Source organism: Saccopteryx bilineata, chromosome 1 (genome assembly GCF_036850765.1).
Source record: "Saccopteryx bilineata isolate mSacBil1 chromosome 1, mSacBil1_pri_phased_curated, whole genome shotgun sequence".
NCBI classification, from domain to species: domain Eukaryota; kingdom Metazoa; phylum Chordata; class Mammalia; order Chiroptera; family Emballonuridae; genus Saccopteryx; species Saccopteryx bilineata.
The window spans coordinates 405,952,904-405,976,124 of NC_089490.1; the positions used below are offsets into that span (position 1 = coordinate 405,952,904).

At 57.2% G+C, this 23,221-nt stretch overlaps 1 protein-coding gene and 1 long non-coding RNA gene across 9 annotated transcripts in view; one reads left to right on the plus strand and one right to left on the minus strand.

The window, feature by feature from the left end:
* Window positions 1-23,221, minus strand: part of KCNQ1 (potassium voltage-gated channel subfamily Q member 1) — a 321,605-nt gene that overhangs the window by 287,260 nt on the left and 11,124 nt on the right. The window lies entirely within an intron of this gene.
* Window positions 1,832-3,601, plus strand: LOC136320942 (uncharacterized). Its single transcript, XR_010728393.1, has 2 exons — window positions 1,832-2,276; window positions 2,889-3,601. It is a non-coding gene; the product is annotated as an uncharacterized lncRNA (long non-coding RNA).

Consider the following 23,221-nt stretch of genomic DNA (forward strand, 5'->3'; position numbering starts at 1 on the left):
CTCCCCTGAGAGGGGATCAACAGGGAGGCTTCTCAGAGGTGGTGGGAGTGGGGGGGGGGCTGGTCCAAGCAGAGGGAACAGCACCTGTAAAGCCCAGAGGAGAGCACCGCCCACACAGGGACCACAGGGCTCACGCACACTTGTTCCTCGGACACTAGGGGGCAGCAGAGAGGGGCAACAGCGCCACTAGGAGCCGCCGGTCGGTCACTCTCTGGAAGGACATCAGTGAGAGCCAGGCGTGGTGGCCTCACGCATCAGTGGGCAGCCTCTGGAGCAGAGACAGAGGTCCCCCAAAAGAGGAGGAAGGGGCCTTCTCTACGTCTGCAGCGGCCTCCTTCCTGAGCTAGCCAGGCGCTGCCCCAGGACGCAGGAGACCAGGGTGGGCTGGCTGCCTCCCCGCACCTGCACAGCAGGAAAGCCCCCTGTCTGTCCCCGACTCCAGGAAAGCCTTCTGCTGACCAAACAGGAACCCCAGGACAGGGACAGCCTGCAGGGGGTGCAACAGACCAACCCACACAGCCCAGGGCAGCCTCCTGCACGGGGCCCTTCACCTGGGCTGCTGCGGTCGGGTCCCCTCTCCACGGGGAATTCTGGGTCTCAGCCAGCCTCTTGCTACAGCCATGAGGCCACCAAGGAGGAGCAGGCCGGGCGGGAGGGGGCGGCCCCAAGCCGTGGCCGCTGTGCCCCCAGGGACCCAGCGTGGCCCAGGCTCAGGCCCAAGGTGGCAGTACCCCGACTCCGGGCTGCGAGAGAGAGTCGGCCGGGCAGAGCCTGACATGCGCTCACTACGGGGTGTTCACAGAATCCTCCAGGTGGTAGACTGAGGGGGAGAGGCAGGGATGGGGGCTGGGGGGCATCGCCATGGTTTCCCTGACTGCCCAGCATGGGGACAAGACCTCCCGGCTGCTGACCCCCACATCCAGCCCCCGATCACGCTGTGGATATCCCAACGGGGCCAGCCAGACTGTGACTGACAGCTGGCTGCTGCTACTGTGAGCCCATCAGCCTCCCCGGACACGGGAGCCCCAAGCCAGCCCCCCGCTAGGATGACAAGGTCCACAACCTGGCTCTGTGTCCAAGAGACCAGAGCTGGCTGCTCAGATGGCTCCGACCTCAGAGAGCCTGACCTCACCCTCCACGGCCTCAGCTCAGCCTCGGGGGCCACACCGACGACTCCCGGTGGCAGCGGCTAAGGAGAAAGGTGAGCCCCGCACACCCCCCAGGTATGGGCCCACACCCAGGCTGCAGACTCCGGTGCCCTCAGCTGCCCCGTGAGGTGTCCCCTCGGTCCCCAGAGCAGTGGCCCTGTGCCTGGCCCTGCAGGGGCTGGGGGTGGGCGCACATGGGCGGGGCCAGCCCGGAGCTCGGACCCCAACGGCCGGGTGTTGTGTTCATGTGGATCGAGTGACAGGAGGGACAGGCGTCTGGCACCTGGTGGGTCCTTGACGCTGAAGCCTCCATCTCCCCGGGACGAGACGCGGCCTTGCCCACCGAGCCGCCGCTCTTGAAGGGTCAGCGTGTCCAGGAAGCACCACTTCCTCTCTGTGCAGCTGGCCTAAGACAAACAGTCCAGTTCCTCAGAGCTTCCTCCCTGGCTCATCCTGGCTCTTGTCGGTGCCCTCCACCCTAGAAACAGCCCCGGGCGGCCCCAGCCCCCACCCACTCCCAGGCCGGCCCCGGAGTGCGGGCGCTCTGCAGGCTGGACGGCCCCGGCCCCCACCCGCTCCCAGGCCGGCCCCGGAGTGCGGGCGCTCTGCAGGCTGGACGGCCCCGGCCCCCACCCGCTCCCAGGCCGGCCCCGGAGTGCGGGCGCTCTGCAGGCTGGACGGCCCCGGCCCCCACCCGCCCCCAGGCCGGCCCGGAGTGCGGGCGCTCTGCAGGCTGGACAGCTACGCGGGGGCCGCCCAGCGCCGGGCTCAACCTCGCCCCCAGACGGGAGCCACTCAGGGCCTGGGCGGAGAAAGCGGCTGATTGTGCAGCAGGACGGGCCGGCCTTGGGGTCCCTTTCACGGTCAGGCGCAGGGTGGCTCAGTGCTGGATGCAATCGGGAGCTTTATTTCGGTCTCGGCATCCTCGGTCCTGCCAGATGGCAGCCCGGCCCCAGCCCCGGAGAGGCAGGTCACTGCCTGCACCCAGCGCTTTTCACTCCTCTGTCACCTGCCACCAGCCGCCCAGCACCGGGGGTCGGGGAGATGGACTCCCAGGCCAAGGAGGGACCAGGACTCGGCGGAGACAGGTCCTCGCCTGCTGGAGGCTGTGAAGGACGCCTGGGCCTGGTAAGGCCGCTGGGGCCCCATGGGAGATTTCAGAAGTGGGAATCAGTAGGTGCCAATTGGCACCACCAGGAAGCCCTCCGGTGGCACCCCAGGCACTCGGAATGGGGCTCTGTCCCTCTTCCCCACTCCCAGCTGGAAAGCACCTACTATGTGCCTGGAGCCGTGCTAGGGACAGGGCGGACATCAGGGGAGGAAACAGAGCAGAAAACCAAGGCACAAACTGTGACGGCTGCCCCAGGGAGCAGAAAGGAGCTGTCCCAGTGAGTGACAGGGCAGGGCCACTCACGGGGCGACATGTGAGCTAGGGCTGAGGGTAGACCCTCCAGGCAGAGGGAACTCTCGTGCAAAGGCCCTGAGGCAGGGTTTAGTAGGCTTGAGGCCACCTGCCGAGAGCAGGACAAGGACCTGAGAGCCTAAGGAGCGGTGAGGTCAGAGGAAGGGACTCGGGGGACACGGAAGACGGGCATCTCAGAGTACCGCCCCCCTCCCCCGGATTGGCAGACACGGGCTCTGGGCTGGGATCTACTGTTTATCCACCAAGCCCCTGGCCAGGGCCCCAGAGACCCCTCGTGGACATCAGTTATGCTCCTCTTTTGTCTGCACCAATCTCAGAGGCCAGAGAAAAGCACCAGGAGCTTTGAACACCAGGAAACCCAAGTCACCGGACACAGCAAAACAGAAGGAGGCATCAGCCGCGGGTCCGTACTAGCCGCCACTTTTAACCCCCGCGGGGGGCATCTCCCCACCAGGGCTGCGGCGCCATCCCCGCGGCACCTGCTCACACCTGCCTGCCCCCCCCTCCCCCGAAAGCCCCTCGGATCTTTCAATCACGGGGATCGTCTCCTGGCCCCGATGGAGAGAACCCGCAGCTGAGGAAGGAACAGAGCAGAGGAAAGGGGAGCCAGCCGAGGACACGGCCCGGAAACGCTGACATCTCCACACTCGTCAGAAGCTCGCCTCGCGCTGGCCCATCCTCGGATCCTGCGGGAGCTGCCACTTCCTGCCCGTCGCCCAGAATAGCAGGCACATCCTCCCAGCACCCTGCCCGTGACACAGACCCCCGCCCGAGTCACTGAGCACCGCCACACGGCACGGCCCAGCCCGCCAGACGCTGGTCACTCGTCAGGGCCGCAGGAGCCCCTGCGGGTCAGTGGGTCCTATAAGTGTCGATGCTGGACTTGACCTGGACAGGAAGCAATGACTGATGCCAAGGGGAAGGGCCTTCCATCAAGGCCCAAAGCCACCCCTCGGGAAATAGTATCACATGACGTTAAAAACAAGTTCTCTCTGTCTCATGAAACAGCAAATACAAACCTTTAGGTGGCTATTCTGTCTCCCAGTCTGTGCTGTCCATTACACTTCTTGTTTATAAATGCAGCCCCTCCCCCCAGAACCCCCCCCCCCCACCAAGTTCTCCAATATGGGATAAGTAGTACACTGGTTTGGAAACAACATCCTCACCCTGAACAACACCTCCTTCAGGAAGCCTTCCTGGGTTGCTCAGTTAAGTCCCCCACGCCAAACACACACACACACACACACACACACACACACACACACTGCAAGGGCACACACTTTCCCGGTGCTGTGAGCCTCCCTCTGTGGACCTCATCCCAGCTGGAGCTTTGCTTTCCTGGTTTGGATAATTCTGTGATTGAAGGTAACCCCCTCCCATGTTGAGCCCACTAGGCCGGCAAGGGTGGGGTTCGCAGTGCTGGCACAGCGCCCGCGGACACAGACATGCTCACACGTCGCTGGACGATGGGTAGGTAGCATCAGCCTCCCGGAGGGAGACTTGGTCATTCCTGACCAGACTACCTCCTTAGGCTCCCATTTCTAGGAAATCTGCCCTAAAGACAATAATAATACGAAGGCTACACTCATTGCCACATTGTTGCTAATTGCAAAAGCAGTGGCTGCAACAACCCCAAGCGTCCATACACAACCGGGTACACCCGCACGGGGACACGCAAGGCAGCCGTGGCGACACGGGACGATCTTGAGGAACGGACAGGGAGTGACCTCCAGGATCTACTGCTCAGTGAGACAGCAAACAGAAAAGAGTGCCGACAGTCGTTCCAGCCAGCGGTGCCGGGGCAACCGGCTAGCCACACGCCCAGGAGGGAAGTCGGACCCTTCCCTCACACCGTACGCCTGAGGTGAACTCGAACAAGGTCACCTACACGTGAGACTTAGGACATGCAACCCTTAGGAAAGATGGGGGGGAGCTTCAGGCATTGGCTTTGGCAACGGTTTCTTGGGTGTGACCCCCAAAGGGTTAGGGAACAAAACTATAAAAACAGATCCACCTGACTTCATGGCAATTTAAAATTTCTGTGCAGCCGAAGGTCACGTCAACAAAGTGAACAGGCAGCCCACAAGAATGGGGGGTTAGTCTTTACAAATCACGTGCCCAGAAGACAGAAAGGCCTCCTAGAACTTAACAGAAACCCAGTTAAAAAAAAAAAAAAAAAAGGCAGGACCCAGTGACATGTGTGCGTGCAACAGACTCATCTGGCGTTCAGGACCCCCCGGGAGTGATGGGACGGAAAGACATTCCATGCCCAGCAAAACCAGAAGAGAGCAAGGGGAGATGTTTCTTCTTTTTCTTCTTCTTTTTTAAAAAATTTTATTTACTGATTTTTAGAGAAAGAGAGAAAAAGGAGGGTGGATTAGAGAGATGAGAAGCATCAACTTATAGTTGCTTCACTTTAGTTGTTCATGGATTGTTTCTTGTATGTGCCCTGACCAGGCAATCCCAGGGCCTCAAACCGGCAACCTCAGTGTTCCTGGTCAACGTTCCATCCACTGCGCCAACCCTGGGTCAGGCGGTAGCTGTTCTTATAGATCAGACAAACTAGCCAAAGATGGTCACAAGAAAGAAAGGAGGTCATTCTCTACCAGGGGTCTGGAACCTATGGCTCGCGAGCCAGATGTGGCTCTTTTGATGGCTGCATCTGGCTCGCAGACAAATCTTTAATAAAAAGAATAATAATAATAATGTTAAAAATAGAAAACATTCTCATGTCTTACAATCCATTCATTTCCTACCGCTCATGTTCATGGTTGCAGGTGGCTGGAGCCAATCACAGCTGTCCCTCTGGGACAACACCAAATTTTTATTGGATAATGTGTCACGTACACGGGTCGTTGTGTGGCTCTCACAGAATTACATTTTAAAATATGTGGCGTTCATGGCTCTCTCAACCAAAAAGGTTCCCAACTCCTGTTCTATAACGACCAAGGGCCAACTCATCAGGAGGACATAGCCACTGTGAGTAGATATGTACGTACCCGCATCAGAGCACCTAATGTGTTTAAGCAAGTGTTTACAGACCCAAAGGGGAAAACAGACAGCAACACGGACACACTGGGCTTCCACGACACGTGAGCCCAGTGCGCCTGACAGACACACACGGAGCATCCCTCCATCAGCAGGTTCTCAGACGCCTGAGGTGCCCGTGGAACACTCTGCAACACTGACATGTGACAGCCCCCACGCCAGGCCACAACACAAGTCTGGGTAAGTGGAAGGAGACCGATGTCATATCAAACCATCTCTCCTGGCCGGGAGCATGTGACACTCGATATCGTTGATTAAGAAGGAAGCCGAAACATTCACCAACACTCAACGCTGAAACCTCAGCTCCTGAACAAGCGAGGGTGCAAGGAGAAACCAGAAGAACAATTGAAAAATATCTTGAGACAAGCGAAATGGAGACACAGCATGCCAACACTCACAGGACACAGCCAAAGGGGGTGCTGAGGGGAAAGTTTATAGTGATCTGTATCTATATTAAGAAAAAAAAAAAATCTCAGCCTGACCAGGCGGTGGCGCAGTGGGTAGAGCGTCGGACTGGGATGCGGAGGACCCGGGTTTAAGGCCCCGAGGTTGTCAGCTTGAGCGTGGGCTCATCTGGTTTGAGCAAGGCTCACCAGCTTGAGCCCAAGGTCGCTGACTTGAGCAAGGGGTCACTCAGTCTTCTGTAGCCCCCTCCCCCAGTCAAGGCACATATGAGAAAGCAATCAATGAACAACTAAGGTGCCACAATGAAGAATTAATGCTTCTCATCTCTCTTCTTGTCTGTCTCTATCTGTCCTTTTCTCTGTCTCTGTTAAAAAAAAGAATCTCAGCCTGACCCGTCCTGACCCGTGGTGGCACAGTGGATAAAGTGTTGACTTGGAACGCTGAGGTTGCTGGTTCGAAACCCCCGGCTTGCCCCGTCAAGGCACATACAAGAAGCAACTACTACGAGTTGATGCTTCCCATTCCTCTCCCTCTGTCTTTTTCTCTCTCTAAAATTAATAAATAAAATCTTTAAAAAAAGAAAAGAAAAAAAGCTCAGATAAACATACCTAACTCTATACCTCAAGGAACTAGAAACAAAACAAACTAAGCCCAAAGTTGGAAGAAAATGAAAAAACAATCAGAGTGGAAACAAATTAAAGAGACTAAAAAGACAATAGAGGCCCTGGCCAGTTGGCTCAGTGGTAGTGTGTCAGCTGGTGTGTGGCTGTCCCGGGTTGGATTCCCAGTCAGGGCACACAGGAGAAGCAACCATCTGCTTCTCCATCCCTTCCCTTCTTGTTTCTCTCTGTCTCTCTCTTCCCCTCCTGCAGCCATGGCTCAATTGGAGTGAGTTGGCCCCGGTGCTGAGGATGGCTCCATGGCCTCTGCCTCTGGCACTAAGAAGAGCTTGGTTGCTGAGCAACAGAGGAACACCCCAGATGGGCAGAGCTTCGCCCACTAGAGGGCTTGCTGGGTGGATTCCCAGTCGGGATGCAGGCGGTACTCTATCTCTCTGCCTCCCCTTCTCTCACTGAATGAAAAAATCAAAACAAACAAAAATAATAGAAAAGACCAATGACAGACACTAAGAGCTTATTTTTTAAAGATAAAACAAACTTTTAGCGAGTCTTACCAAGAAAGCAAAGAGAGGAGACTCAGTAAAAATAAATGATAAACAAAAAAGGAGCCATCACAACTGATAACCACAGAAATACAAAGCCTCATGTGACGTTGCTATAAACAACTGTACTCCAACAAATTGGACAGCCTAGGAGACAGGGATAAACTCCTAGAAATGTACAAGCCACTCAGAGTGAATCAGAAAGAAATAGGAAACCTGACCAGAACAGTTAAGTAGTTAGGAGATCTAATCAATAATCAAAAACCTCCCAAAGAAAAGTCCAGGACCAGACAGACGTCTTCATCAGAGACTTCTACTGAACATATAAAGGAGAATTAACACCAATCCTTTTCAAACACTTCCAAAAAAGCAAAAGAGGGAACACTTCAAACCCCATTTTTATGAGGTCAGCATTGCCAATAAAGAAAGACCAACACAATAACAGAAAGTCAGGGGCCAGTAATCCCTGAGGAGTGTGGCTGTAAAAATCCTCAGCAAATACGAGCAAACCACACTCAACAGCCCATGAAAAGGATCAAACACCGTGATCAAACTGGATGCATGCCAGGAATGCAGGGATGTTTTAACACAGGCAAATAAACGTGCTCACAGCAAATGAACACAATAAAGGACAAAAAATATATACCATGATCATCTTGGTAAATGAAGAGAAAGCCATTTGAAAAAATCCAAATCCTTTCATGATAAAAAAAAAAAAATTTGGCCCTGGCCAGTTGGCTCAGCGGTAGAGCGTAGGCCTGGCGTGCAGGGGACCCAGGTTCGATTCCCGGCCAGGGCACATAGGAGAAGCGCCCATTTGCTTCTCCACCCCCCCCCCTTTCCTCTCTGTCTCTCTCTTCCCCTCCCGCAGCCAAGGCTCCATTAGAGCAAAGATGGCCTGGGTGCTGGGGATGGCTCCTTGGCCTCTGCCCCAGGTGCTAGAGTGGCTCTGGTCACGGCAGAGCGACGGGGCAGAGCATCGCCCCCTGGTGGGCAGAGCCGGGTGGATCCCGGTCGGGCACATGCGGGAGTCTGTCTGACTGTCTCTCCCCGTTTCCAGCTTCAGAAAAAAAAATACAAAAAAAAAAAATTTAAAAACCCTCTCAACAAACTGGGTATAGATATAGAAATGCAACTTAATAAAGACCATGGGACAAGCCCACAGCCAACAACCATACTCCCCAGAGAAAGGTCGTAACTTTTTCTTCTACGATCAGGAACAATCTCACCACTGCCCATTCTCACTACTTCTAGTCAACATAGTACTGTCCTTGAAGTCCTGACTGGAGCAACGAGGCAAGAAAAAGAAATGAAAGACACCCAAATAAGAAAGGAAGACGTGTGTTTCTATTTGCAGATGATGTTATCTAGAGAAAACCCGAAAGACACCACCAAAAGGAAAGAAAAAAAAAAGTTAGAATTGATAAGTGAATTCAATAAAGTTGCAGGATACAAAATTATATTTTTTAAAAATCAGTTGCATTTTTATTGGCCAGCGATTTTCAACTGGTGTGCTGCAAGGATTTTTTAAAATGTGCGGTACCTGACTCTACAGTCAATGACATTGACCTCTTTTCCCTTCGATTGTCTTATTTAAAAAATAACAACAGCCAACACAACAACAGCCATCTGGTGTGACTGAATCAAAATTATACCTATTTTTTTTTTGTCAGATGGGCAAAAAAATACACTTTTGGTGTGCTGCAGAATTCTAGCAATTAGCTTTTGTGTGCCATCGAGAAAAATGGTTGAAAACGGCTGCTCTATGCCAACAACCATCTAAAGAGAAACTAAGAAAATAATCCCATTTACCAAAAATATAAATTAACCAAGGAGGTGAAAGATCTGTATGCTGAAAATGATAATACATTGATGAAAAAAATTAAAGACAATTGGAAATGCTATTAAAAGAAAGCATCACACCACCCAATGCAGTCTACAGAGTCAATGCAATGCTGTCGAAATGTCAATTGCATTTTTTAACAGAAATTTTAAACATCCTAAAATTGGTCCAGAACCACAAAAGACCCAGAATAGCAAAAGCAACCTGAGAACAAGCAACGGAGCTGGAGGCACCACACTGTCTGGTTTCAGACTGCATTATAAAGCTAGTAATCAGAACGGCACAGCCTGACCAGGGGGTGGTGCAGTGGATAGCATGTTGGGCTGGGAAGCGGAGGACCCAGGTTCGAAACCCCTGAGATCACCAGCTTGAGCACGGGCTCACCGGCTTGAGCAAGGGGTCACTCGCTCTGCTGTAGCCCCACGGTCAAGGCACATATGAGAAAGCAATCAATGAACAACTAAGGTGCTGCAACAAAGAATTGATGCTTCTCATGTTTCTCCCTTCCTGTCTGTCCCTATCTGTCCGTCTCTCTGTCTCTATCTCTCTGACTAAAAAAAGAAAGAAATTGTGGTATATATGTACAATGTAATATTGTTCGATATATATATATAAAAAGAAAGACACTTCCTCACCTGTGACAGCACAGACGGACCCGGAGAGCATTATGATGAGTGAGATTAGTCAGTGAAAGACAAGTATGGCCTGGTATCACCTTATATGAGAATCTTAAAAGTAAATAAATAAACAAGAAAAGTCACACTGATAGAAACAGTAGAGAAGTGGCCAGGTCCTAGGGGATGAGGAAAATGAGAAGTTGGTAAAAGGTTACAAACTTTCAACTATGAGAGGAATAAGGTCTGAGGAGCTAGTGAATCACATGGTGACTATTGTTGGTAACACTGTTGTGTAACAGCAGTTGCTAAGAAAGGAGAACATAAATGCTCTCACCACACACACACACACACACACACACACAGTAAATCTGAGAGGTGGTGGTGGTGGTTGTATTCATTAACTTGATGGGGGAAATCCTTCCACAAGGTATATGTAGATTAAAAAAAAACCACCTTGTATACTTTAGATATCTTACAATTTTATTGGTCAATTATATCTCAGTAAAGCTGGGGGGAAAAAATTGGCAAAGGGCTTGGATAAACAGGTCTTTAAAGAGGTCATACAATGGAACGGCCCACAAGCCATGACGACGCCCGACATCACTCATCACCAGGGAAACGCAAGCAAAAACCTCCCTGGGAGACCATGGTGTCCCATCAGGACGCCCACCGTCAGAAAAGGACAGAACATGCCCAGTGCCGGTGAGGGTGGGGAAGAACTGGAACTCTTAAGCCCTGCCGGCGGGAACGGAAAATGGTGCAGCCACCAGGAAAAAAAAAAAAAATAGTATGACCATTCCTAAAAAAAAAAAAAAAAAAAAAAATTAACACAGAATCCAGCAATTCTACTTCTCTGGGTATCAATCCCCTAAAATTTTGAAAGCAGGGTCTCGAAGAAGTCATTTCTATACAACGTGCATAATAGCAGCATGATTCCCAAGAGCCAAAAGGTGGAAGTAACCCAAGCATCCATCCACGGATCAATAACTAAAACATGGCCCATCCACACAATGGAGTATTACACAACCTTGAGAAGGGGGGGCATTCTGACACGTGCCCGACAGGCTGGATGAGCCTTGAGGTCATCAGACAGAGTGAAGGAAGCGAGACACGAGACAGATGTTTATTATTCCACTTCTAGGAGGTCCTAAGAGTCAGCACAATCACAGAGACAGAAAGGAGGGCGTTGGGGGCCGGGGGCTAAGGGAGGGGTGGGGAGTGAGTGCTTCACGGGGGACAAGAGTGTCAGTCTGGGAAGACGGAAAGTCCTGGAGACGATGGTGTGAACGTGCAGAATTCCGCTGAGCTGTGCACTTCCAGGCAGTCAAGATGTTCCGTGTCTTTCACCACAATTAACAATGTTACCAACCAGTAGCTGCAGCACACTTCCCTTCATGGGAAAGAGAAAGAGATAAAAAGTGTACCCGCATCTCCTCCTCCAGGCAGAGGACAGAGAGAAGGCTGCCGCAGAGACTTGAGCAGGGGTCCCCAAACTACGGCCCACGGGCCACATGCGGCCCCCTGAGGCCATTTATCTGGCCCCCACTGCACTTCTGGAAGGGGCACCTCTTTCATTGGTGGTCAGTGAGAGGAGCCTAGTTCCCATGGAAATACTGGTCAGTTTGTTGATTTAAATTTACTTGTTCTTTATTTTAAATATTGTATTTGTTCCCGTTTTGTTTTTTTACTTTAAAATAAGATATGTACAGTGTGCATAGGGATTTGTTCATAGTTTTTTTTTTATAGTCCGGCCCTCCAACGGTCTGAGGGACAGTGAACTGGCCCCCTGTGTAAAAAGTTTGGGGACCCCTGGACTAGAGAAACCTAGTCCCTGGGGGGTGAAGGGGACGCCGGGACAGGAGGGTGAGCGGGGACACGGAGGGAGCGGAAGTCCACCAGGGCCACCGTTTTCCAGAAAAACCTCTGATGCTTCCCAGACCCCCCCCCCCCAAATGACAAGCAATAAAGCCTCTCAGGATGAACGCTAGAGCCACACAGAAAGGGGGGGGGAAGAAAAATCCCAAACGACTTCCACGGGAAATGGCGTTTGGACAGAGAACTGCACGCCAGCCCAAGACAAACAGAAGGGTGCGCAAGCACGCGCTCTCGCCGGTGAAGCTGCGTCTCACCGGGTGTTAGCGGTTCTGCGGTGTGTACACCGGGGCAAGGCGTGTGCATGCGGGCGCGCGCGCACACACACACACACACACACACACACACACACATACACAGAGTGAGGCCTCCACTGTCAACAGGAGGTTCCAACACAGACGGGGGCGGGGGCTCGAGTGAGCTGAACTGGCATCCGAGACCGGGAAGACCCCGTACCTCTGTTAATGTGCACACGGGTAGACAGATACAGAAATAAATATGGTGTGCACACACAGGTCGGTTGGTCCATGCATATATCCTGTCCGGGTGTCTGAAAACCATTCATCAATTAAAGAAACCTGGCCCTGGCCAGTTGGCTCAGTGTTAGAGGGTTGACCTGGAGTGTGTAGATGTCCCAGGTTTGATTCCTGGTTAGGACACAGAGAAGTAGCCAACTGTTTCTCCACCCCTCCCCCTTCTCTCTCTCTCCCTCTCTCTCTCTCCTCCCACAGCCATGGCTCAATTGGCTCGAGGGTATCAGCCCCAGATGCTGAGGATGGCTCTGTGGAGCCTCTACCTCAGGTGCTAAAAATAGCTCAGTTGTGAGCACAGCCCCAGATGGGCAGAGCATCGGCCCCAGACAGAGGTTGCCAGGTAGATCCCAGTCGGGGCGCATGTAGGAGTCTGTCTCTGTATCTCCCTTTCTCTCATTTGAAAAAGGAGAAAAAAATAAAATAAAAGGAGCCCCGGCTCATTGGAGACTAGGTGGGTTTCAGGACTGGGGTGAGGAAAACGCAGGTGGAGCCTGGAGCCTCTCTGGAGGTGCCAGAGGGAGCAGTGCTGGAAACAAGGTGGGGTGTGGGGCAGGAAGGGCACAGCAGGCGACCTGCGGGAGCTCCCAGGGGCCGGAGCTGAGTGAGCTGGGCCGTTCACATAAGTAAGGATGAGCCCCTGGCTGGATAGCTTGGTTGGTTAGAGAACCGTCCCAAAGCACAGGGGTTGCCGGTTCCATTCCCGGTCAGGGAAGATACAGGAAGAGCTCTATGTCTCTGTTTCTCTCTCCCTTCCTGTCTTGCTAAAATCAATGTAAAAAAAAAGGGGGAAAAGTAACGATGATGTTGGTTCGCAGCCCACCAATAACATCAACATCCAGGAGACCACGGTGATCTAGATCAAGCAACCACGAACCATCGATAAATGAGAAGGAGAGTGGGGCGGAAAGTGCTGTCCCCGCCAACCTCCATGGGCAGATGCTAACGCCAGCCGGCAGGACTGCGAGAGGAAGAGGCGTGTCCGCAAGGCGCCGAAGAGTCTCTCCCTCAATATACGTAGGAATGGCGACAAGGGAGACAGCAGTTTTACAGCGGAGAAGCCCACAGGACCTGACCCAAACGATCAAGGTCAACACGAGCAGGAACAGGACACGCCGATGTCACCTGCCCTGCTGGGAGTCAGGGCCCAGCCTTGTTCCCCGGGCGTGCTCGCCAAGAATGCACGATCTGCCTCTAACCGTGACACACATCTGCCGCAGAGCAGCTGACCAGGGCAGGAAAGACACGGAGAGGCCATGGGGCTTCCGGGGACGGGTGGACGAGGGGCGCCGTGAAGGCCACGAAGGGGCCGCGGAGAGAAGAGGGGACAGTGGCAGAAACTCCGCGGGGTTTGCGCACAAGGTCTGAAGCTGCGCCCACAGGAGCGTGACGTCCGTTTCCTGGCACGGAGAACCGTCGAGGGCCTGTGCCAGCTCTTACTACTCGGGGGACAGGAGGGAGGAGTCTATGGGACCTCTCTACCATTTTTGGAACTTTTCTTAAGACTTTATTCATTTTAGAGAATAAAGAGAGAGAGAAAGAAAGAAGGGGGGAGGAGCAGAAGAAGGGGGAGGAGCAGGAAGCATCAACCCCCATATATGCCTTGACCGTGCAAGCCCAGGGTTTCAAACTGGTGACCTCAGTGTTCAAGGTCGACGCTTTATCCATTGCGCCACCACAGGCCAGATGGAACTTTTCTATAAGCTTAAATATTTATATATATATATATATATATATATATATATATATATATATATATACTTTTTAAACTGCAGAAGGTAAGAGAGGACAAATCCCATCACTTCTCACTTGCTATAAGAATCATAGCCCTTGTGGCCCTGCCACCTCCCCTTAGCCTCTTGCTGCTACTCACACATGTCAAGCACACCCCTGCCCCAGGGCCTTTGCACATGCCATCTCCTCTGTTTCCCTCTCCACATGCCTCTTCCTTCAGATCTCTACTCAAATGCCACCCAGGCCAAGAGGCTGTCCTTGACCACAGGGCACCCCATTACTGTCTCCAGCCCCTTCCTGCTCTCCGGCCGCTCACCATCATCTGAGCCATTACACGCTTGTTTGGGACCCCCCTGCGCTCTCTCAAGCGTCATCTCCTGGAGGGCAGCGATTCACGGCCTTCCCAGGAGTCGAGCGGCAGCCCCATGCCTCACAGAGCACAGCGGGCAGCTGGGGGAACAGGCAGCGAAAACACAGAGGTCAGCGGGCATGAAAGCATGCATCCCCCCTCACTTTGTACCAATAACAAGATGCTATTTTTACCTCATCAAAATGGCAAAGTGTTTTTATGATAACACCCAGCTTTTGGAGAGGGTGAAAGAAATGAGTGAGGTCCAGCCTCGGGGAAGGCGGCCGAGGAGGAGGAAAGGCTTCCGGGAAGCCGTGTCCGAGCCGCAGACACGCGGGTCCCTCCCACCTGACCATCCTCTCCCGCGCAGGGGACCCAAGGGGATGATGCAGATTCCGGGCAAAACAACAACAACAACGGACGTACAGAGAGCTGCATCGCCGTGGTATTTACAGGAGCCACTAGGAACATCCCAGGTGTTCGCCGGAGGGAGAAGGTTCCCTGCGTTCGGTTCGAGAACGCGGGGCGCACGCCAGGCGGCCGTGATAAATCTCGTGTGGGAGAAGGATGGACAGTGGGGCGACGTGCACCCCGTGTCCAATGACAACAAGGGACGAATGAGTGGCCACCTCGGCATCACCACATATCTGCTCAGATATGCACGCGCAGACAGACACATGCAGGGCCACACGGGGCACCCGAGCACCTCTCTGCGTGGGCACTCACTCCAGGGTGCCCCAGTGAGCTCTTGGCCTTCAAATGGCCACACGAGGCAAGGGCCCTCGCTGTCCCCCCTTCACAGCTGAAGAAACTGAGGCACCAGTGGGGCAGGTGACATGGCCCATGGCCACTGAGCAGTCCAGCTGTGGACTTGCCACTCACCACTGACCGGGTGTGTTCACACACACACACTGAAAGCACACGTGGGGGCATGTGCACGTGTGTATACATGCCCAAATGTGCGCACATGTGCATATACACACATGCACAACACATGTGCATACACGAGCACATATGCACCCACATGCATGTACACATCACATGCTCACACATACACAGGCACACACATGCACAGTGCACTCAAAGGCACCCATGTGCACAGTGCCCTGGAAGAAAGACCAGAAGGTTAATGGGCAGTGGGGCTTCCAGAGGGCAGCAGGGTCATTCTAATTGTCCTCTAGAACTCCCAGGGGCTGACTCCCCTTTCTGAGCTTCAGACAGAGCGGTGGACCTCCCGGACGTGCGTTCTTGCGTTGGCCAGGCAGTCGGGGGCCGAGAGCAGCTACCGAAGAGCCAGGAGCGTCTCACCAGCGTCTCTGAGGCTACGCTCCTTATCAGCGCGGCCCGGCACAGAAAGCCGACGTGGCCGTGGTCACGGCGGCTGCTGCTGTTCCTTCCGTGGTCACTTCTTCTTCTCCATGCGGTTGAGTTTCGATCTTACAGAACAGTTGCAAGAACAGCACAAGGAACCCCCAGCCACCCTCTGCCCAGATTCACCAACAGTCCGGTGGCCACTTCCTGCGCTGCCATCCGCCCCCTCCCCTCCCCTCCCCTCCCCCAGGGCGCCGGAACCGCCCGCACAGGCCGACAGGCTGGAGGCAGCGTGCCTGTTTGCTGCTAAATCGCTCTCAGTGCATTTCTCAGGGACAAGGACTTTCTCTCCGTGAGCGCGGGGCAGCTGTCCACGTCAGGACAGGTCACACCGACGCCCCACGGCCACCTTCCGCATAGCACGCGCCCAGCCCCACCAGCAGACTCCTCCCCCCACGGGGCCGAGCCCCCGTCCCAGGCAGCACTCCCCTTCCCTCCGGGTCCCTTCTGCCCGAACTGGTCTCCAGTCCTTCTTCACGTGTGCTGACCTTGACATTTCTGAAGTGCTCCTTCCACGTGGCTTTGTCAGCCGTCCTTTCCTGATAAGACGCAGGCCTGTGTCCCTAACTTAGGGACACCCATTTGGGCTTCCTGACATTGAGTCTGTCCGGTTCCTGTGGACGTCCACGTGGGCCACTTGGGGGAGGTCAGGGGGTCTGCAGGTTTGTCCCTGGAAGAAGTGACACTTCCCTTGTGATTAATCAGTCGTGTGGCAGGCGGGGGGGGGGTGTTGAGGGTGTGTGCTGTGCACCGAGGTCGCCCCTCCTCCGTTCTGCCACCGTCACAGTGGACACGCATGGCGGGGAGCCTTCACTGACCCACAGACACGCCAGCGGTCAGTGTGCACGAGGGGCCTCGATTTCACAACTCAGACTGTTTCCATCACGTACGTCTGGGTTCACTTGCTGTCTCTTCTTCACTCGGACATTTCTGCCTCTGCTGGTGCCCTCGCTTTGCTCAGCGTCCACGTCAGCCCTGGGCTCACAAGTGGAAGCGGGCAGCTTGCCCATCAAGGGCAGCTGTGGGCGCCGCACCTGCGCTGGGAAGGGGGAGGGGTGGGAGAAGTGGGGAGGAGAGAGGGCAACACCCTTCAGGGGGACAGACAGCCCCCCAAGATCCAGTTCTGGGGCATGTCCTGTCCCTGCCTACGGCCTTGAGGGACCATCCGTGTGGCTCCTTCTCAGCACAGGTGGACACTGGGGTCTGAGACTCAGCTGCCATTTCACACGGGGTCACAGGAGCATGGTGTCGTCTGACAGAAGCGGGGGACCCTCCAGGTGGAGGGAGGAACTTGGCCTGGGAGAGCTTGGGTGCCCAGTGTAACAGGGTGAAGGTGGGCAGAGAGGGCACAGTGGAAGGAACCTCATCCAGGGCCAGAGTTAGGGGGTCATGGGGGCAAGCAGGAGCGGGGCGGGGGGCGGCACTGATGTGATTCAAACCAAGACTGGCTGGGGATGGGCCCCCAGGGCGAGGCTCTGCTGTGGGGAGAGCCCGTGGGCAGCGCTGACCGGCAGTCACATGACCCACAATCACTCCTGGGTGTCAACACCCAAGGATCCAAACCAGGTGTGCAAACAAGAGGTGCACAGCAAGGCTCACGGAGCCCGAGCGTGCAAGCCACGCAGCGTCCACCCACAGGCAGACGAGTGGACGCACAGAAGGGGGTCCATCAGACCACCGAATATTACTCAGCTTGAAGGCCCTAAGGAAACTCCGACCCCTGACGCCACGGGAGGAAGCCTGGAGCACCGTGGAGGTCAAAGAAGCCGTCGTCAAGGACCACACACCGTGCGATTCCATTGCCAGCAAAACTCCAGAGACAGAGGGTGGATGGGGGTGTCGGGCGGGGGCGGGGACACGAGCGTCACTGCCACAGGTGCAGGGTTTCCTGTGCAGGTGACGGGGGCGCTCAGGAAGGGTGGGGAGGGCTGCACACCATGGCGAACACACTGAGTAGACTTCAAAATGGTCCATGCGGTACGTTTCATGTCACGTGTTTGGCATCAATCAAAAAAGGAGTGTATTAAGCATGGACGTGCGCCCACTCACGCACACAGCTGATCTCTGAAGTCGGACACCCGGGCTCCCATCTGGCTCTGCCCCTCACTAGCCCGGCACCCTGTGCCTCAGTTTCCCATCTGTAAACGAGGCTTGGTGTAGGGAGGTGGAGAGGGTCCCACAAGCAAGTCCACACAAAGCACCCAGGCACATGCAGAGGTCCGGCCTGCCTCCGGTGAGGCTGACCCACCATCTTCATGATCTAGAACAACCCGTCCTGGCTGTGTACGCCCCCTTCCTCGTACCTCGCCCTCGCACCTCACCGAGTTCCCCAGCTGCGGGAAGCCCCCGTGGAGAGGGGACAGGCGTCAGGTGTGGCTCGCCCTGTCCGCCCTCCCTCCCGAGAGCTCACCTCGGCCGCCTCCACACCCAGCCCGGGGGAGTCTGAAAGAGGCCTTTTGTCTGGAGAAGGACGCCAGCTGACGCGTCCGGTCACAGATGATTCAGAGCCCCGGGCCCGGCCGCCCACCCGCTCTGCGGGCACAGGCATCGCTTCTGCTGGGGAACAATGAGCCTCAGATGCCCGACAGCCGGCGGCACCCCCTACCTGTCCGTCCCCGGGGCGCGGGAGCCCGGTTTGCTCAGCTGTTGAGCAGGGTGCCTCCTGCGGGCAGGGTGACCAGGAGGGGCGCTTGGTGGGTGGGTCCAGCCGCCCACCAGGCCCCCAAGCAAACCAAAGCCCTCAGCCATCATTTCCCTCCCAGCCTGTCGGTTCATTGTTATAAAATAAAGAACTTAAAACAAAACAAAGACCAGAACCACCCTGGCCAGCCACCGCCAGGCCAGCCACCGCCAGGCCAGCCACCGCCAGGCCAGCCACCGCCAGGCCAGCCACCGACTCCCTTGCCCTGCCCTCTGCCACTCAGTCCTTGGCCACACGCAGAACCTTCCAGAGGTCTGACCGCAGTGAGTCAAGCCTGCAGTTGGGAGCCTCCTGGGAACAAACTGGGAATGGGGACCCTGTGCTCCACTCCACCTAGAAAGCACCCCCCAGGGGCCAAGCTGGGGGGGGGGCAGGTACAGGAAGCTCTTCCCCCAAATGACACAGAAGTCTTGGGTGTCAGCCCCACTCCAGCCCATGCTACCCCCTCACCAACAGTCCCTCTCTTCCTGTCCATCTGGGTACCCCAGTGTGCTGGGGGGCCCTGGGGTTGAGTCTTGGCACAGAGCTGTGAGCACCCCGTACACACACACACACACACACACACACACACACACACACGCTATGGAGGCCCCAGGAAGGTCAGGGTGTCCTCCCAATGCCCCGGGGACATTATGGAACCTGCAATACTCATGGTGCTATCACATTCACTCCTCAAACAAGCAGGGGTTGGCAGGGCAGGAATGGTCCTCTTGTACCCCCAGATAAGGAAGCGGGCCAGGTGAGGGGCAGGGACCCAGCCAAGTTCACATGTCAGGCAGGAGCCCCAAGTCACCGACAACCGCCACTACCCGCCTGTCCCCCCCACCCCCATGCTCCATCCCAGGGGACTCAGACTCCTCACGATGGCTTCCCCACCTGTGACTCTGCCCACTCTGCCCAGACCCCAGCCCTGCCGCTCTGCGTGCAGGTGCCTCACCCCAGGGTGCACGGGACGGCCTCTGGGGCTCTCTGTGTGAGTGAAGGACACACACGTGTACACACACACGCATGTACATACACACATAGAACCCTCGGCCACAAACCCAGAGTCAGGGTCATCCGAGAAATGGCTTCCCCCCGAGTCCCGGGACCCATGATGGGTCAAGTGAGTCAGGGCTCCAGGTCCTGCTGGGTCTGCTGACACCTCAAGGATTGGCCTTTGGTGTCCAGCAGGTAGACGGGAGGGAGTGAAGGCTCCTTAATAGGAGAAGCCCCAGCATCACGGATCACTGCCCTGGCCGCCTGGGTCGGGGGCACTGGACAGGACGGGGGAGGGACAGCCCTTCCAGCACACCGAGCTGGACACGCGTGGCCCATGTGCTGAGGCCTGACACAGAAATGAGCCCCCAGCCTAGACCGAGGCCTCCGCGAATGACCAAGGACGACACAGCATCTGGAGGAGACGCCTTGGGGCCCCCGGGTTAGACGAAGGGTCCTTAGTCGGCTGAAGGCCGCACCCCACAGGAACAAGAGGACGCATCAGGCTTCGTGAAAAGTAAAAAAAACTTCCCCTCTGAAAGAACAGTTCGGGGAAGGACGGACCCCAATCCGGCAGGAACGTCCGCAGAACACAGTCAGGGACGCCTGGGACTGACAGACAAGGAAAAAGCAACCCGACTTTCTGAACAGTCAGAACGATTGAATGGATCCCCCGCTCACAGGGGGGGGGGGTCACCACGCGGGAAGCCGCCCGGTGGGGCCCATGCCCCCCCGAGAGGGGCCGCGCTGCTGCACCTCAACCCTCACCGGAGACGCCGAGAGAAGGGGCCAGACCAGAGCGTGCACACTCACTGCTCCTTTTCCGGGGAAGTCCACCCCTTGCAAGCCCACCTGTAGACACGGAACGCAGACGGCGCTTACATGGGGGCGGGGCCCAGGGGGTCAGGACGGAGGGATCACGGGGGGACAGGGGGACACGGTGCTGACGGCAGCTGCACGAGCGTCGGTGCGGAGACCCGTCGAGCTGTACACTGACCACGGCCGACGTTGTGTGCGGGTGACATCCCGGCACAGAGCTATTCTGAGAAGGGGTGCGTGGCAGGTGGACGGCGGAGGATCTGGGGGCTCTGTCCAGGCAGGGCTGGGGTCGGCCCTCCCTCCACAGCACCCGAGGCTGTCCGCACGGGCCCCTGGCGCGCCGCGTCTGAGGGCCACTTCCTGAGACCTAACTGCCTTCCTGTGGCTCCTCAGCTGACCCTCCAGGCCCTGGGAAAGCCTGGTCAGACCAGACCGAAGGGCCCCAACCCCCCCACTCAGCCCTGCCCAGCTCTGCTCGTCCACAGAAGAGGGGGCCGCTGAGGGGGTGGGGGGACAGCCCAAGCCTGTCCTGACCTCCTCCAGGTACCCCCCTCCTGCCGGACACCAGGGTGCCATGAGGGGAGTTCACGAAGCCACAGAGGGCTCACCCGCTGCCCACAGCTCTGCCACAGAGACATCCTGCCCCACACCAGGGGCCACCGCTTGGCCCCTGTCAGTTCGGGCCCCCTTCTGCCCATCTGCTGGACCCTCCTTACCCTCACACTGCTCTTGGAGTCCCGCCAAGGGGACTCTCCGTCGCTGCCTGTCCAGCGCCTTTACGAGTGGCACAAGCACGCTCCCGGGAAGGGTCCAGCCAGCCGGCTCGACCCCACTGCCGCAGTGTCCCCCACCTGGTCCAGGCTGACGTCCGGCCACGGGAGGGAGCAGATCCACAAACTGGCCAGGAAGGGCCTGACTCCCCAACGCGCCACTCTCCGTCCCGGGAGGCAGACAGACGCACACGGCCGCGCGTGGGCACGGCTGCGGCGGAGGCGGAAACCTCGAGACGGCTCGCGGCCGGAGGACTGGCGTCCGCTCGCCCGGCGGACCTCCAATGTTTTGTCAAGAACACACCACTGCTCCTCGACGGCGTCTTGAGCAGAAACGGGGAAGGAGCCGGATGCCGACCCCTGCCCGACTCTGACCCGGGACGGATGGTGACCTCTGCCCGACTCTGACCCGGGACGGATGCTGACCTCTGACCCGGGACGGACGCCGATCCCTGCCCGACTCTGACCCGGGACGGATGCCGACCCCTGCCCGACTCTGACCCGGGACGGATGGTGACCTCTGCCCGACTCTGACCCGGGACGGATGCTGACCTCTGACCCGGGACGGATGGTGACCCCTGCCCGACTCTGACCCGGGACGGATGCCGACCCCTGCCCGACTCTGACCCGGGACGGATGCTGACCCCTGCCCGACTCTGACCCGGGACGGATGCCGACCCCTGCCCGACTCTGACCCGGGACGGATGCTGACCTCTGCCCGACTCTGACCCGGGACGGATGCCGACCTCTGCCCGACTCTGACCCGGGACGGATGCTGACCTCTGACCCGGGACGGATGCCGACCCCTGCCCGACTCTGACCCGGGACGGATGCCGACCCCTGCCCGACTCTGACCCGGGACGGATGCTGACCTCTGCCCGACCTCTGACCTGGGACGGATGCTGACCTCTGACCCGGGACGGATGCTGACCTCTGACCCGGGACAGACGCCGATCCCTGCCCGACTCTGACCCGGAACGGATGCCGACCCCTGCCCGACTCTGACCCGGGATGGATGCTGACCCCTGCCCGACTCTGACCCGGGATGGATGCTGACCTCTGACCTGGGACGGATGGTGACCTCTGCCCGACCTCTGACCCGGGACGGATGCTGACCTCTGACCCAGGACGGATGCTGACCTCTGCCCGACCTCTGACCCGGGACGGATGCTGACCTCTGACCCGGGACAGACGCCGATCCCTGCCCGACTCTGACCCGGAACGGACGCTGACCCCTGCCCGACTCTGACCCGGAACGGACGCTGACCCCTGCCCGACTCTGACCCGGGACGGACGCTGACCCCTGCCCGACTCTGACCCGGAACGGATGCTGACCCCTGCCCGACTCTGACCCGGAACGGACGCTGACCCCTGCCCGACTCTGACCCGGGACGGACGCTGACCCCTGCCCGACTCTGACCCGGGACGGATGCCGACCCCTGCCCGACTCTGACCCGGAACGGATGCTGACCCCTGCCCGACTCTGACCCGGGACGGACGCTGACCTCTGACCCGGGACAGACGCCGATCCCTGCCCGACTCTGACCCGGAACGGATGCTGACCCCTGCCCGACTCTGACCCGGAACGGACGCTGACCCCTGCCCGACTCTGACCCGGGACGGACGCTGACCCCTGCCCGACTCTGACCCGGGACGGATGCCGACCCCTGCCCGACTCTGACCCGGAACGGATGCTGACCCCTGCCCGACTCTGACCCGGGACGGACGCTGACCCCTGCCCAACTCTGACCCGGAACGGACGCTGACCCCTGCCCGACTCTGACCCGGGACGGACGCTGACCTCTGACCCTGGACGGACGCTGACCCCTGCCCGACTCTGACCCGGGACGGACGCTGACCTCTGCCCGACTCTGACCCGGGACGGATGCTGACCTCTGACCCGGGACGGACGCTGACCTCTGACCCGGGATGGACGCTGACCCCTGCCCGACTCTGACCCGGGACGGACGCTGACCTCTGACCCGGGACGAACGCTGACCCCTGCCCGACTCTGACCCGGGTGTGGTCACCGGTCGGCTCGCTCGTCTAAGACCAAAGGAGTCCTCCTCCCCCCACAGACACCAAATCGCAAGTACGAGTCATCCACAGCCCCTGCTCTGGTTGCACAGAACGTCTACGTACCCAAGCAACAACATCGTTGTGTAAATAGAAAATGTAAATTAAAAAAGGACCACTAGGAAGACACCCGCTCAGTGCACTGAAAACTGTCACGATCCCCGTTTCCAGGGAAGGCGGCTGAGGCCTCAAGAGGTGACGCCCCTACGAGCCACTGGGATGCGGAGCCGCCACCCCTCTGCCCGCCTGGCAGGAGCCCCCTGGACAGGAGCTGCCAGCACAGAGCGGCCAGCAGTCGGCAAGCTCTCCAGAAAGGCTTCCTGGCCTCCCGGGGGCTGCGCCTCCCTGGGTGAGGCTGGCACCCCTGAGCCGGGG